Genomic DNA, 17,454 nt, shown 5'->3' on the forward strand with positions numbered 1-17,454 from the left:
TTTTCCACATGATAAACCAAGCAGTGTTTTTCACACCAGACTTTAGCTGATAAGAGCACGTAGATTTTGTGTTTACCTCGCAATCCAGTCTGAGAACAAGTGAGCTTGGCAACTCTCCAAGTTTCTTCGGTTCTCACACTGAGTTTGCTTTTAAGGATGACTCTGGACTACAGCAGGGGTAGATTGAATCTGCTTGACTTCAGACAGGAACAGAGACGTCAGTTGCCTGTCTCCCGTTTGGGTAGAAAATCTCTTTCTCGCAGTTGACCGGAGTCATCAACTTGCAGACCCCAGAAAGATGAAGCTGAGCTAAAGGCCCTACGGTGATGAAATGTGACTTTTATGCTTTGTTTGAAGTTATGCTATAATATAACCACATATATTTGCTGTGTACATTGGAACTGAGAAGTACTTTGATATATTTTGCTTTCATTGCTGCGACTACTTTTGAACGTGTGCTTCCAATCTACTAATTTCGTCTCTCAGGAAGCTTGTGGTTAACAATAAATGTCTTCTTTAAACTCAGAAGTGCATTAAGCTTGGTTATGAGATAAGAGCAGGAAAGCAGAACATCCCCAGTTTCCACTAGTGATTCAGTGAGAGTCCTCAGGAGTCAAAAGATTGGGAACCACTGCTCTAGATTATTTCAGGCAAATGTTTCTAATCCTTAGTCGTGGGGCTTTAAGGATCTATACATCGTTTTTGAAAAGGAATACATTTGTAGTTGCAACCGTACTGTAAACGTTCATTAGGACTGTGAGAGGTTGTGCGTGAGTTGTTTCACAATCAGTATATGCCACATTATTTTGGTCCGACCCTGCCATTGACCCCTTACTATGTCCCAAGATCTCTTTCCAGAATATATAAATTACAACATACAACCATCAGACATACAGTAAAGGTCCCTCCTCCCTCTGACAGCACAAACACCTGTCTAACAGAGACAGAATCATAGGGATGTGGTGGAGAGGTGTCATATGCCATTGGTACATCTGTTTGTAGTCTGGTTCCATAGGAGGATGCTACAAGCCTTATCCACTCTTTGTCAGAGAGACTCTCCCAGGTTCCATTCCCATCTGTGTTGAAAAGCATACGTTCCTCCTTACTTGCCAATTGAATTGTCGGATATGTTTGGCTGAGATTTGTGTTCTTTTCACTCCCTTTTGTATTGTTTTAATGTCACAGAGGAGTATAGATATTGGAAGTTCGTGAAAGGGGTAAAATACCTCAGGGACATATTCATTTTGATGACATTTAGATGTTGAAGCCATTTCACATATAGTAGTCGCCATTATTTAAAATTTGCTAGTGTGTTCTTGTGGAGAACTGGACAATTGGTGCCTCTCCACAATTTCACAGAATTTCAGTCCTGGTAAATTCTGACTAATGGAACAAGGCTGCAAGCTGAAAGTTCTTGATATCAGTTGCTGAAATGTCTGCAGCTATTGATGGGGTGGGTGTAACTCGCATAGTTCAGTGTGGTGTAATCATATGGAATTACCTTGCAATTCCGCAAGATTACACATACTTATGTGAGAAGCGTTATTCTGTGTTTCGCGATATTACTTAGTGCAAAGTGTATCCTTGTGTCCAAACACGGGTTCAAGAATGCATTTTAACCTAGGAAATAGCGCTAAATGCAACAGAATACAAATAGCGAGCACAACCAGCCGCTAACTCTCATTAAATGTGATTGCTGGTAGAATTTTTTTCCCCCCAAATCATTCTTAACTACACAGACAGGAGTAATCATGATATTATTGGTAATTCCACGTCAAAGAGTAATGTCAAAGTTAATCTGACTACTCCTGTGTAATTTCACCTGGGTCTAAATTTTTGCTTATTTATTGGCAATCCCGAAACCTCTTCAAAGCGATCCAGTAATTCTACTATGGCTGGATGGGATCTGTCCAGGGGCCAGATGTATCAAAGGTTTTTACCCATTCTATGTCTGTGGGAAAATGTGTTCATACATATGGCCCCAGATCTCTGAAGGTGAGGAGCACATTAATCCGGACTGAATCTGTTGGGGCTTTACAGCCTGCTAGAGTCCAGCCTATAATTCTTAACCACTTATATTTTATCTAGGATGCCTTCTGAGAATTTCCAGCTATCCTGGTTAAACACCTTGTCAGCATTCAGAAATAGGATGCTTGCTGGTACATCTTTCCTTTGGGATTTTTCTTTTAAGTGGACCAGGTATCTAATCTTGTCACTACACTGCCATAATAGCCTATCAAGACATGTTGGTAGCATTTTTGTGAATATCCATGTGTTCGTATCTAAGAGCGATATGGGTCTGTGAGATGCACAATTGTCCGGGTCTTTTCCAGGCTTGTGAATTGTGAATTTTCCGCCTTACTCATGGTGAGCGTGAGCCCTCTGGATTTTATAAATGTATTAATTAGAGCAGCAAGCGGTTCACTCAAATACAGGAGGAATATTTTCTAGAACTCTAACAAGAATTCACCCGAACTAGGGGTTCAACCACGGGGGTCGATTCACCAAAATGTTAGGGGTAGCAGAAGTGACATCAGGTGTCCTTTCACCTGTGATGACATCACAGGAAGCGACATCACATAACATTGGCCCTGCTGGTATTACAGGAAGCAATGGCATGTGGGTTTGTACCCTGATGACATCACAGGAGGTGCTACCACTGAAATAAAAAAAAAATTAAATAAGAACAAAATTAAACAATATGTTCAAATAACAAAGGTGCTAAAGTAGGTATGAGCCTATTTTAATCAGAACACATATATTCATTGGGATACTGCTATGATATGTCAGATATGCTGCCATCACATGCCCAGGGAAAGGCACCATATGCCAGCAGCTTAAGTAAAGCCTCAAAAGCTAAACAAACCCCCCAAATGCTCAGCTACCATTACACCTGGAAGATTCCACCAAGTACATATATTTGGGACAGCAAGGACTGTAGCAGTGCAGGCTTCCATCATACTCACACAGCGGGGACAGCAGATGCAGCAGGAGTGTAAGCCCCCCATCCCACCACACAATACAGATACAGAATAAGCAGTGAAACTCATGCTGAAGCTTAGGCTAAGCCAGTGGTTCCCAACCTGTGGTCCGGGGACCCCTGGGGGTCCGCGAAGCCTCCTCAGGGGGTCCGCGACTGCTTAAAAAACTAAATAATATCAACAGATTAGGCCCTCACCTTTCAGTAATAACTCAGTAGGGGGTCCCCAGGGTCCTATAAAGATTCAGTGGGGGTCCCCAGGCTCCAGTAATGGTAAAGTGGGGGTCCACAGAAATCAAAAGGTTGGGAACCACTGATCTAAGCAATTGAGGTGTTGGGCCTAATTAATTTTGATCAGTGTTGTTCTTACCTCAATACTGAGATACCAGTGTGCAGTACAAGTCAGAAGAGTTCCAGCTTGCAAGAGCTGAGGGGATGTGCCCATACTAACATGTCAGTGCATACTGTAAATCAGGAGAGAGGTAAAATGACAAAGCTTAGCAGATGTGTAATTAGAACTATAATAGGGCACATTACAGATTAGATGTTGTTAATACTATTTACAGAGGTGCAATGTGAAGGCTGTGGAGATATCCTAGAGCTAGTAGAGTAGTTCACAATGTAAGGCACGCTAGAAATGCATTGTGAGAGATTCATGGAAATCTTGGTAATAGGATAGTGATGCCTGCTACAACTGAGGATATAAATGCATTATGAGAGCTCCACGGACATTTTAGGCTCCCATTCCCAGTCTGCTGGAGCAGCATAAACAAGGGAATTCTGCACTGGATGATTTTCCAAGGCCTGGTGTTCCTACATTACTAGGTGTAAGGACCAATTTTACCCCTGGGAGTTCCACAACCTCTAAATCCCTTGTCCTCTGACATTCTTCATCTGTCCACAGCACACAGAAAATGTCAGCTGTGAAGGTCCCAGAATCAGGAATCCATATGTGACAAAGAGCCTACTACTCTCAGATTCACCTGTTTTCCCCCATTTTGGGGAGTTTAATTTGTGATGCAAAGTATTAGGGGTAAGGATACTGGCAGAAATCTGTACTTTGGCCCTTGTATATTCAATCTTTAATTACAGGCATCTTGTAATGAGCTATCCTGAAGTTATCCTGTTATTGCTATCCTGCTTAAGTAGCCGGATAGCAATACATGGAGCAATTGAGGATACAGATGCAACGTGAGTGCTTTGTGTAAGTCATACAACTTGTATAGCAGTTTATGTTCCACTTCAGGATGAAGATGCTTTGTGATGGCTCTGTGCAAGTACTGGGAGAGCTACTCATGGGGCAAGTGAGAATAGAGATGCATTGTCAGAGTGATCTTCCAGTTGTAGTACTAGGCTAGCAAGGCATGATATAAGTGAGGATAGTGATGCAGTGTTAGACATCTTAGTACTGGATAGCTGTGCATGTTGCAAGTCAAGATAGACATGCATTGGGAGAGCGCTGTGAGAGTCTTCATACTGGGAGCTGAGATAACAGGGCATGGTGCAAGTAAGTATAGAGATGCAGTGTGAGGAACTCTCAGCACTGAGATAAGCATGCATGGTAGGAGTCAGGATGGAGAGGCATTGTGAGAGCCCAGAGGAAGTCTCAGTGCTGGGACAGCAGCTGTGCTTGGTGCAAGTGAGGATAGAATTCCCTTAAGAGAGCTCTGTGCTGGACTCAGTTCTTTGACAGAGGCAGTGCATGGTGCAAGTTAGGCAAGTGATGCACCCTGAAAGCTCTGGGGAAGGCAGTGCATCTTACAAATGAGGATAGAGATGCAGAGTGAGCTTTATGCTAGACTTAGGGCCTGATCACAATCTTGGCGGATGGGATAGTCCGTCACAAACGTGAGGCATATCCCGTCTGCCATATTACAAGTTCTATTATATCCTATGAATCGTGTAAAACGGCGGGCGGGATAACCATCACGTTTGTGATGGATTATCCCATCCGCCAAGGTCGTAATCAGGCCCTTAGTACTGAGAAAGAGATGCTCGGTGCAAGCGAGGATAGAAGTGTACTGTAGGAGCTCTATGGCTGTTAGTACTGCGGTACCACGAGTAGTCAATAATGTAAGCATTTCTAGTTCAATGCTTGCACAAGTGAAAATTCAGAAAACAAATCTTCTAATTTGCAGAAACTGAAATGTAGTTTTCCCTGTGCTGGGACACATGGCACATACAGTTTTGTGAGGTATAATCAAGAGTCCCACAATCTGTAATTTGCTTAGTGTCCGGCAGAAGATGCTCATCCAGTCCAGGAATTACCTATGATTTAATTTGCTTGTAGTTCTCATGATCCCAATCTAACTCCAGGACTACAAGTACCATAATGCAAAGTTAAAACTCAGACTAGGAAAGCAACTTGTGAGGCTACATAACAATGTAGAAAGAGTGTCATTCTTATGCCCCTGCCGTGCGAGTGTTTAGTGGTCTAGTGCTGCAATGGGACCATTCAGCCACAGCTCTGGTCCAGGTAAAGCAAGGTTATCCTGGTCACCAGGCCATGGTCTCTGAATCGTGGAAGGGTGAGAGTGCCAGCATTGGACCCTCGTGTGTAGGCTACTCTGTAGACCGCTGATTTCGTTTGGTGAGAAGTGCCACATACCAGAGCAATCGTTTCTTCACGAGCCTAGCTGGTCTAATGCCAACCTTTCTCAGATGCAGACAGGTATTTGCATCCCCATTTCAGACCCCCCCAAAATGTTTGTTTATCCACTTCCTGGTAGTCCCATCTCCTTCTGAAGGAAGCCCCCACTCTCGAAACAGACAACATCAATAACAGTTTCACTTTCGAGAGAATTCAGTGCTCGGCAGGCGTCTGGAGGCCTCAGAAAGTGGCAGGAGCATGACAGCTACTGATGATGAAAGTGGCTTTAAGAAAGCCACGCTTGCTTTCTGATCCTTCTGCACCTCCGTGGCCTCACAGAGCCAGGGGTCGCAAGGAGTGCACCACAGGTCTCATAGGGAAAGGCGGGGTCGCAGCTGTGACCCCTTGCCACCCCCATTGACGTCCATGGGTTCAACCAGTCGGCATTGCTTTCACATCTCAGGGAGTTCTAAGGGAGCCTTAAGGATGTTTCATTGCTCAGGTGTAAGAGGAGGAAGTGTGGTCTTAAAGTGGGGTATGAGTAGCTCACAAGGTACCCCCACAATTAACTGCTAAACAGTTAAATATGCAGAGCAGCATCTTTCAGTGTTTCACAAATGATGTAGTGGTTGAAGCACAGAGATAACTTTCTAACTCGAGTATGACACATGCAGGCATGTTCTTCCAAGCACATCTATGCTGTGGCCATTATTGCTCATCCTGAAGACTGGGCCACTCAGAAGGAACACAGATGTGCTGTCCTATGCTGCGCTAGACTCTGCCGGCTCTCTGCGCTATGGGAAGTGTGTTAAAGAGGTGCTCTGTCCCACACAGGTTTCAATGCTGGCTTTTATAGCCTTTTTTCCTCACCAGGCCAGGTGGGGAGGGTTTAGAGTGTGATATCACTTGTATGGCTCATCTCTGGTTGTCCCATCTTTCCAACTGGGCCACCAGAGAGTATTTCAGGGTGTATACGCCTCATCAGGGATAGTAAGCGCTATATAAATACAATTACAATTTGTGTCCCGTCTCCTAAATTGTCGGGGCATCAATGGCAGCAAAGGTGTCATCTCGCGTGCCGGTTTCTATTGTGGCCCCTGTAGACACACAGTCCTCATTTTGTATTATTGAATCGAAATATCGAGGAGCTAGAATTCAGCCTCTCCTGTCCCACTCTCCATAGAACCTTCTCACCGCTCTGTCTCCTTAGATGGCTCCTCAAAGAAACCAGAGAGGGACTTGGCTTTCTGGGCGAGGTGGGCGGGTGTGGTAGTGTCACTGCTGTGCTTCTGAGATGCACCAATCTGTGAGCGTTTCTCTTCTGATATCCCCATTCTGCCGCCCTCCACACCCACCTTGCCAAAAGTGGAGGTTGAGGAATTTAAGAGATTTTTCTCTTGCTATTGTAAGGCCAATTTTGAAGTGCCAAGCACCTCTGCGGTGTTCAATTGGGAATTGTCGAGCATGGTTTAATAATACAGATTTTAGCACTAGTTGATCGTAGCTGTAAAATAATCTATTCATTAACCAGTGCTTACTTTGAGCCAGTGGTTTCCGGTACGGGGCACTTTTTTTTTTAACGGCCGGCACTTATCTTTCTGCCTCAAGCATTTACTGCGAGCAAAAGACACACATGAGAAAGACGGAGGAAGAGAAAAGCTATAAAGCGTCACAAGGGGAGAAGCAGAACGCTGCAGGAGTGCGCTGAAGGGGCAGGGAGTAGCTGTAAATGGGTTAAAGAGGCCCGAGATGGTTTTAGGATTACGCTGCCTCTGTTTTCTGCCCTCACACTTTTAATTCCAATTGCCGTGTGTTTCAGAGGAGAGCTTTGGGCACTGACACGTTTTTATTTACAAATTAAGCACTGGTATTAACCTGTAAAAACCTAAAACCACGACATTTGGAAACCGTTTAAATATACCTTCAACGAGGAATATAGCTTGATTCTGTAAAAGAAAATCAATATTTGAAGAGTTCATAATATTTTGCAGAAATATGGGAATTGACCAAAAGATTTCTGTTGCCTTGGCAGACCTAAAACTCAAACCTCCGAATGAATCACCACCAGCTACCAGTCTAAATGCATCACACCCCTGACATCTGAAATCCTGCCATCACTTCCTGCACAGTCACCAATCCAGGAATCTTAGCAGTTTTTGGCATTCCCATTGACAAACACGTATTTGTCTGAGAGCTTTTCAGGAAAACTATACCCAGGGGCAGGACAACTGATTGCTAAATACTTGTCTGCTTTCACACAGTATTGCGAAATCAGGACGTGGCAGACACTCAACAATGCCTTTGAAGGAGAGACTGATAGATGATGAAATATGCATTGCATTTTAGAAGGTGTGGTGCCTACCTTTATTGCGAATTACACAGTGACTCATTGCTGGGGCTACTTGCAGTTGTCAAATATCAAAACTAACTTCTGGAATTAAGAAGAGGCGGAGTGTCAGATGTCCATGTATAGAGAACATTATCACCAGGTCTCGACAAACACGTTCTCAGCGTGGCATCACTCCATGAGGGTGGCTCCTCATATCACATCCCAGACCATTTATCAACCTAGAGCCTCAAAAGTTTTGTGAAAAAAACATTTTGAGGCTGCTGGTACCACTGTAATCCTGCGTGATCAAGCACAGCCCTCTCATGTGGAACAGCTGTAGTACCGTGGTACCTGTCGCACAAGCTTCCAACCCTTAGTAGTGCACAACCTTCCCTGAGGAAGAGGGTTGGCCTCCGAGTGGGGGTAGGTGTAAGGCCAAGCCCTGTGGCCAGCTCCTTACTGCACGCTGCAGACGACCATACATTGTGGGGGTTGGCCGTGCTCGATGGGGACATTGGCTGCAGGTGGCCCAAAGGGGCTGAGTATAGTCACCTTTGAATGTGGTCAAAACCCACCAGATATTCAATGAAAAAAACAAAGGTTAAAGTGACGTTTTTGTTAGGTGTTGAAATAAGATAAAAACAAATGTTTAAAAAAAACAAAAACGCAATGTTAAAATCACAAAAGCACATTATAGTTTACTGAACTTACTATAACTTGTGCCACCGTCATGCACTACTTATGTCCTCACATATTACATCCCTCATGACATGTTAAATGCCATCACTGATGGCATCTTAAATGACATCACTGATGACATCACAGCTAACACCATAATCATATACCATAGAGTTGCTATGTGTACACCTGTGGGTGCAAAGCACAGAAACAGTGTATGTCCTGGAGGCACGTGTGATTGTGCATGTTGAAAGTTACACGGTGCAACATTTACAAATCACAAAGGTTTTGTATTCATGTAGTACCCAATTTTAAAGAAGGTCAAAGCTGGGAGCACCTGATGTGGTGTGCAGGGGTGTGTTATAAAGTAGGCTATTTTTTAAACACAAAACCTGCTGCAATAAATCTGTAAGAAAGACCAAATTTCTGTCGACAAAAGATTATCCACCAGTTAGTTTTGCAGTGCTATAGACAGAGTCACTGCAGTTATCCGATTCTGTAGCCGTGGCTTTTTTCACATAATTACAGATTTGCTGCATTTGCCATGAAATCCAATGAACAACAAATGCTGCATAATCTGCAGGTTTAACAAAAAAATTGTATCTAGCTCACACAGATGTAAAATTACTACAAATGTGGAAATCTTTCCAAAGATTGCCTGCTCAACTTTCAGTTGCTCAGACTCCATACTGTGAAAATAAAAAAAAAGCTGAAAATATATTAAGTATTTAGTAGGGGCACCCTGACCTCCTGGACCCTGTGGCTGAGCCTCCCACTGGCCTAAATGTAAAAAAAAAAAAAAGAAGAAGAATTTGGGGGGTGTTCACGATCCCATGGAGTCCTGGGGAGCCAAGCATAGCCTTCTAGACTCCTGTGGGAGTCACATGGGTGTTTTTCTTGTGGGGGACCTGCAGGAGTAGAACAATGTATAAAAAAAGGCATATGCGTTCGGGTGGAGGCGTGGCCCTCGAGTCAACCGCATGCCATGGATGGTCAAAGGTCGTTCACGGTGGACAGGGTGTTGGCTGCCCGTGTTGGTTGGCTGCAGGCCCGACCATGCGAACAACCACACGCAACACACGTCCATAGGCAGTGCACAGTGGGGGGTTGGTTTCCCATGGGGTTGGACATAAGGCCTGTGTCCAGGCCTGCATCCAACCCCACACTGCACGCAGCCAAAGGCCATGGATGGAGTGGGGTTGGCTTTATGTATCGTAATAAAACATTACTTTGCAATGAAAAATCCTAGAAATTCACTGAAAAACAAAAAACAAAGGTTAAAGTCACTTTATAGTTGGGAATTGTAATTATATCCTATATTAAATTAAAAAACCTTAGAGATACACTGAAAAAAATAAAGGTTAAGGGACGTTATAACCAGGTGAAATCGTCAGTCAAATAATACGGTTCTAAATTAAAAAAACACTGAAATACACCAGTTGTAGTTCTCTTGAGTAACTATAATTCGTGCACTAAAATAACTATAACTCACGCCCTAGCCATGCACTGCTAATTACTTCCCATATTACATCACTCATGATGTTTTATGACATCATTGGTAATATCACTACAATATCTGAAATGACATAATTGATGACAACACTGTGCATGGTAGGGGCGTGAGTTATAGTTACTTTACTGCATGATTTATAGTTACTTGAGATAACTATAACTGGTGATTTTTTAGTTTGAAACTGAATGTTTTCACTGAACTTTCCCCCCTATTGATAATGTCCCTTTAACCTTTGCTTTTCTCAGTGAATATACTTATATATGTATACTTATATTTTATATATATATATATCTCTCTCTCTCTCTATATATATATATATATATGTATATATATATATATGAACAAGTTACTTACCTTCGGTAACTCTTTTTCTGGTGGATACAATATCTACCTGTGAATTCCTCACCTTTTGAATACTCCCAATGCGCCAGCATTCAATGGAAATCTTTTCTTTCTAGCTCTCTACGGCGACGAGGACGTCACAAAGGAACGGCTCCACACACATCTCTGTCTGACGTAATCGGAGCCATAAGGAGTCCTTGCTGGAGTGCTGATGTCAGTTTCACCCACATTTTCACCATGCCTTTGAGGTGAACGGATTAATACCACCATCACAAACACAACATGTGTGAACTCAATTCAAAAATGTATATATAAATCCCTTTATAAACATACATTCTGTATATAGAACTTTTTAGAAACACATATATACAAGATATAAAAACAATTAAATTCTTGGCATTAGCAGACGGGCAACGGAAAGCGGGTGGGACAGTGAGGAATCCACAGGTCGATACTGTATCCACTAGAAAAAGCGTTACTGAAGGTAAGTAACTTGTTATTGTATGGATTCCTCAACTTTTGAATAGAGTCCCAAAGCAGTCCCGCACTAGGAGGTGGGTGCCTGTCTGACTATATTGAGAAATCCTGGAGCACTGAATGGGCAAAATGGCCGTCCCTCCATATTTCTGAGTCCAAGCAGTAATACTTCGTGAAAGTGTGGAGGGAAGCTGAAGTTGCTGCTTTGTAAATATCTACAACAGGTACACCTCTAGCCAAAGCTGAAGTCGTAGACTTAGCTCTGGTAGAATGAGCTCTAATGCCCTCGGAGGGGATCCTTCTTTGCCAGTGCATAACACATCTTAATGTAAAGAAAGACCCACCTTGGTATCATTCTTTTGTGGATGGTTTTGCCCTTCATCTTGCCCACACAGCCAACAAAGAGCTGATTGTCTGCCTGAAACTCCCCGCCCTCACCACCTAGAAGCTCAACGCTCTCTTTTGGATACAGACAGTGCAGCCTTTCCTCACCCTTAAGGGGAGAGGGTAAAAGGACGGAAGGATGATGGACTACCCTAAATTAAAGGAAGTTTGGCAGGAAATCCGCCTTGGTTCTGAAAACCACCTTATTAGCATGGGAAGTGGTAAACAGGGGATTTACACTTAGAGCTTGCAGCCCACTAACATGCCTAGCTGACGTGATCGCTATGAGAAAAACAGTTTTAACCATAAGGAGCCTCACCGAGCAACTATGCAGTGGTTCAAATGGTGTACCCATAAGGTACGTTAAAAATACATTTAAATGCCACTGAGGCATTGTAAACGGAGTATCAGGAAACCTATTTGTCAAACCCTTCAGAAGTCTTAGAACTACAGGTAACTTAAATAAAGAGGGTTGGTCAAGTAAACAAATATATGTCGACAGTCCAGACAGATATCCCTTCACTGTCTAAACTGTCTCCATCTGTCTTAGGGGGTCAGGATACCTGTTCCTGACCCCTTATGTGTCTTTCCACTCTCCTCTTCCCACTCCCTGAGCTGATGCGACAAACAAAATGGCAGCCACAACTTTTCTGTCAGGTTGCAACCAGCCTTGCTTTTCCACCAGATTCGCGAATCCGGAGGCCGAACCGCGGATCCAGATCCACGAGGATCCGCATCCCTATTTATCTATATTTTTTGGCCTTGAATTACTCCGAAACTACTGAACAGATTTGCACCACATCACAAAAAGCGTGATCTGTGGAACAGAATCTAGCTTCAAGCCAATTTATGGGGAATACCCGTTTTGGGACCCCACCTTTTTCTCGGCCCCAACTTGACTAATCACCCTGAAATTTTCAAGACAGAAACTGAACTTAGCAAAGTATATGTTTTGAAAATGTCATGAAGCGCCAAAGTTCTAGGTAAAACAAAAGTTAGCCCGAACTGCCAGGACAAGCCCTCCCTGGACAGAAAACAAGCATTCTGGGACCGGTTTCAGGGTATCACTGTTCATCAACAAGGCTAGCTTGAATTCAGTGGCGCAGCAAGAAAGGAAACCACGTCTGGGTATACCCTGGCCACTTAGGGCACACAGCACAACATCACAAAACAAAATAAAATGATGGATGGAGTGTTGAAACTTTTAAAATACTCACCACCAGTCACAGATCCATTGATATTTTGCTCACCACATCACCCCAGTTTGGACCCACCATATGCAAATCAGTCTTGACCCTGTTCCCCATGGGAACAGTCCAGCCCGAACTGGCAGACGAGATCCTCCCTGGACAGGAAACAAGCATCCTGGGACCGTTTTCAGGGTATCAAACTTCATCAACCTGCCTAGCTTGAATCCAGAGGCTCACAAGCAAAGAACCCATGTCTAGGCATACCTTAGCGACTTAGGGGCATATTTAAGAGCCCCTAGCGCCATTCCAATGCCACATTAGCATCACCTTTTGATGCTAATGTGGCGTTAGAAGGTCAAAAAAGCTGCGCCATATTTACAAAGTGGCACAAACCATGCATTGCGCCACTTTGTAACTCTATGCACTACATTATGCCTTCTTCAGGCATAATGTATGAAAAAGGGGGCTTTCCACCTTTAGGGAGGCCCAAAAAATGGCACAGGGAAATCTAAAAGATTTCCTTGCACCATTTTCTTCTGCAGTTTTAACGTCGGCTCAGAGCAGGCATTAAAAGGAGGCTTCCATTGCTTACAATGGGCCTCTGGGTGCTTTGCAGGATTAGCGTCAGAATTTTTTACGCTAATCCTGCAAAGAGCCAGACTAGCGTCAAAAATTCTGATGCTAGTCCCCTAACTATCACCATGGTACTCTGTATTTTAACCCCTTAGCTGCTGGGCCTTTTCCCCCCCAGTGCTGAGCCCTTTTTTGGCTATTTGGGGTAGTTCGCGCTTAGGGCTTCATAACTTTTTGTCCACATAAGCTAACCACGCCAAATTTGCGTCCTTTTTTTCCAACATCCTAGGGATTCTAATGGTACCCAGAGTTGGTGGTTTCCCCTGGAGGAGACCAAGAAAATAGCCAAAATACAGTGACAATTTTGTTTTTTCCAAAAGAATGGGAAAAAAGGGCTGCCGAAGAAGGCTTGTGGTTTTTTCCCTGAAAATGCCATCAACAAAGGGTTTCTGGTGCTGAAATCACTATCTTCCCACCTTTCAGGAACGGGCAGACTTGAATCAGAAAACCAAATTTTTCAACACAAATTTGGCATTTTACTGGGACATACCCCATTTCTACTATATTTGATGCTTTCAGCCTCCTTCCAGTTAGTGACAGGAATGGGTGTGAAACCAATGCTGGATCCCGGAATGCTAAACATTTCTGAAAACTAGACAAAATTCTGAATTCAGCAAGGGGTCATTTGTGTAGATCCTACAAGGTTTTCCTACAGAAAATAACAGCTGAAATAAAAAAATATTGAAATTGAGCTGAAAACAACAGCCATTTTTCTTTATGTTTTACTCTGTAACTTTTTCCTGCGATGTCAGATTTCTGAAAGCAATATACCGTTTTGTCTGCTGGACTCTTCTGGTTGCGGGGATATAAAGGGCTTGTAGGTTCATCAAGAACCCTAGGTACCCAGAGCCAATAAATGAGCTGCACCCTGCAGTTGGTTTTCATTCTATACTGGGTATACAGCAATTCATTTGCTGAAATATGAAGAGTGAAAAAGAGGTATCAAGAAAACCTTTGCATTTCCAAAATGGGATCAAGATAAGGTTTTGAGGAGCAGTGGTTATTTGCACATCGCTGAATTCCGAGGTGCCCATACTAGCATGTGAATTACAGGGCATTTCTCAAATAGATGTCTTTTTTACACACTTTCTTATATTTGGAAGGAAAAAATGTAGAGAAAGATAAGGGGCAATAACACTTGTTTTGCTATTCTATGTTCCCCCAAGTCTCCCGATAAAAATGATACCTCACTTGTGTGGGTAGGCCTAGTGCCCGCGACAGGAAATGCCCCAAAACACAACATGGACACATCCTATTTTTTTTATAGAAAACACAGCTGTTTTTTCCAAAGTGCCTACCTGTAGATTTTGGCCTCTAGCTCAGCCGGCACATAAGGGCACCTACCAAACCTGTGCATTTCTGAAAACTAGAGACCTAGGGGAATCCAAGGAGGGGTGACTTGCGGGGCTCGGACCAGGTTCTGTTACCCAGAATCCTTTGCAAACCTCAAAAAGTGGCTAAAAAAACAAGTTTTCCTAACATTTCGGTGACAGAAAGTTCTGGAATCTGAGAGGATCCTCAAATTTCCTTCCACCCAGCGTTCCCCCAAGTCTCCCGATAAAAATGATACCTCACTTGTGTGGGTAGGCCTAGCGCCCGCGACAGGAAACGCCCCAAAGCGCAACGTTGACACATCCAAATTTTTTGAAGAAAACAGAGGTGTTTTTTGCGAAGTGCCTACCTCTAGATTTTGGCCTCTAGCTCAGCCGGCACCTAGGGAAACCTACCAAACCTGTGCATTTCTGAAAACTAGAGACCTAGGGGAATCCAAGGAGGGGTGACTTGCGGGGCTCGGACCAGGTTCTGTTACCCAGAATCCTTTGCAAACCTCAAAAAGTGGCAAAAAAAACAAGTTTTCCTCACATTTCGGTGACAGAAAGTTCTGGAATCTGAGAGGATCCTCAAATTTCCTTCCACCCAGCGTTCCCCCAAGTCTCCCGATAAAAATGATACCTCACTTGTGTGGGTAGGCCTAGCACCCCCGACAGGAAACACCCCAAAGCGCAACGTTGACACATCCAAATTTTTTGAAGAAAACAGAGGTGTTTTTTGCGAAGTGCCTACCTGTAGATTTTGGCCTCTAGCTCAGCCGGCACCTAGGGAAACCTACCAAACCTGTGCATTTCTGAAAACTAGAGACCTAGGGGAATCCAAGGAGGGGTGACTTGCGGGGCTCGGACCAGGTTCTGTTACCCAGAATCCTTTGCAAACCTCAAAAAGTGGTTAAAAAAACAAGTTTTCCTCACATTTCGGTGACAGAAAGTTCTGGAATCTGAGAGGAGCCACAAATTTCCTTCCACCCGGCGTTCCCCCAAGTCTCCCGATAAAAATGATACCTCACTTGTGTGGGTAGGCCTAGCGCCCGCGACAGGAAATGCCCCAAAACAGAACGTGGACACATCACATTTTTTCATAGAAAACAGTGCCTACCTGTGGATTTTGGCCTCTAGCTCAGCCGGCACCTGGGGAAACCTAGCAAACCAGCACATTTTTGAAAACTAGAAACCCAGGGGAATCCAAGATGAGGTGACTTGTGGGGCTCGGACCAGGTTTTGTTACCCAGAATCCTTTGCAAACCTCAAAATGTGGCTAAAATAACACATTTTCCTCACATTTCGGTGACAGAAAGTTCTGGAATCTGAGAGGAGCCACAAATTTCCTTCCACCCAGCGTTCCCCCAAGTCTCCTGATAAATATGATACCTCACTTGTGTGGTTAGGCCTGGTGCCTGCGACAGGAATACATCACACAACGTCAATGTTGGTCCTTACGTGAGGCAGCTGTTGACCCTGGGGTGATCCATTCCTGACACAGGCACTAGATGTAGGCACTCAAGTGGGGTAGTGTTTTTATCAGGACAGGTGAGGAGTCACTGGGTGGTAGGAATGTTGTGGATCCCAGCATATTCCTGTAGTTTGTGTGACAGAAATGCGAGAAAAATAGAGTTTTTTTTCAACATTTCAGCTTTGCAGGGTATTCTGGGTAAGAAAACTTTGGGGAATCCACACAAGTCACACCTCTGTGGACTCCCCCGAATGTCTAGTTTCCAGAAATGTTTGGGTTTAGTGTGTTTCTCTATATGGCCGCCGAATCCAGGACCAAAAACACAGGTGCCTGCCTTACAAAACCAGTTTTTTTTGCCATAGACAATTTTGATGTCTCCACAATATGATTTGGGTGGTGGAATTTGGGGCTGAACTAAATTGGTGAGCTCCCAAGAGAGCACTCTCTCTCTGCTTGCCGCCGCATTCACCTGCTCTCTGGGTTGGCCTAACCCACTATTACCCAGTTGCACGAACAGCTTGCGAAGGGACAGCAGGACTGTCCTCATCACCTCCCTCATAATGTACTGGAAGAGGAGTTTTCGAATGGGACTCCTCTGACTGAAAAATCACTCCCAGAGTCTGCGCCATTATCCTATCCCTCAGATGCTGTCTCAGTATCTGATGTCTCAGTCTCTGATCCTATGTCAGAGCGGTCCTCTATAACCCGAGTGCAGGCAGCAGTCATCCATCAAGATGCCATCTCTGCTATTGGCTAAACTGTTGCTCTAAAACACTAGCCTACGTAGACAGTCACAAAATCGATGGTGTGTGTGAGATACATGCAACAGTAGAGGCCACCTTACCTGCGCTTCTTCCCTCAATCAGCACGTACTTTCAAGACACTCAAAAAACACCTTGTCACATACCATTCGTCACAGTCTTTAGCACCTCCTGCGCCCAGTCCAACAATCATTATTGGTGCTCCCACTCCCTCCTCCTCGGATTCCCTCATTACCACCCAGCAAAAGTGCCCTTCATCTCTCCATAGACTTTACTAATGTACTCAGCTATTTACATAAAATACAGATGTGCTCTTAGCAGTAGGCATATAAACCTTCTGCGCTTCTTTATGGCACTAAAACTGCCACTAGACAAGTCGGACCTTTTTCCCCCTGGGAAACCACACACATATTGACAAAAGTGATATATATATGACAGCCAACCACCTGAAACTCAACTCAAGCAAAACCGAAATAATCCTCTTTGGCCCACACAAAAACACCTGGGACCCCCCATGGTGTCCCACCACGCTAGGCCCTGCACCCACCCCCGCCAACCACGCACGCAACCTCAGCATCATCCTAGACTCCTCCCTCTCGATGACCCAACAAATCAACGCTCTTACCTCCTCATGCTTCAACAAACTCCGTATACTGAAAAACATTCAAATGGATCCCCACAGAGACCAGAAAAACTGTCACTCACGCACTCATCAGCAGCAGGCTTGATTACGGAAACGCCCTCTACGCCGGCACCACTCTAAAACTCAAGCGCAAACTACACGCATCCAGAA

The 17,454-nt window shown here is 44.1% G+C and overlaps 1 protein-coding gene across 3 annotated transcripts in view; it reads right to left on the reverse strand.

Moving 5' to 3' along the window:
* RAP1GAP2 (RAP1 GTPase activating protein 2) overlaps positions 1-17,454 on the reverse strand; it is a 793,228-nt gene that overhangs the window by 443,645 nt on the left and 332,129 nt on the right. The gene's annotated exons all lie outside the window — the stretch shown is intronic.

The sequence above is a fragment of the Pleurodeles waltl genome, chromosome 3_2 (assembly GCF_031143425.1).
Source record: "Pleurodeles waltl isolate 20211129_DDA chromosome 3_2, aPleWal1.hap1.20221129, whole genome shotgun sequence".
Classification (NCBI taxonomy): Eukaryota; Metazoa; Chordata; class Amphibia; order Caudata; family Salamandridae; genus Pleurodeles; species Pleurodeles waltl.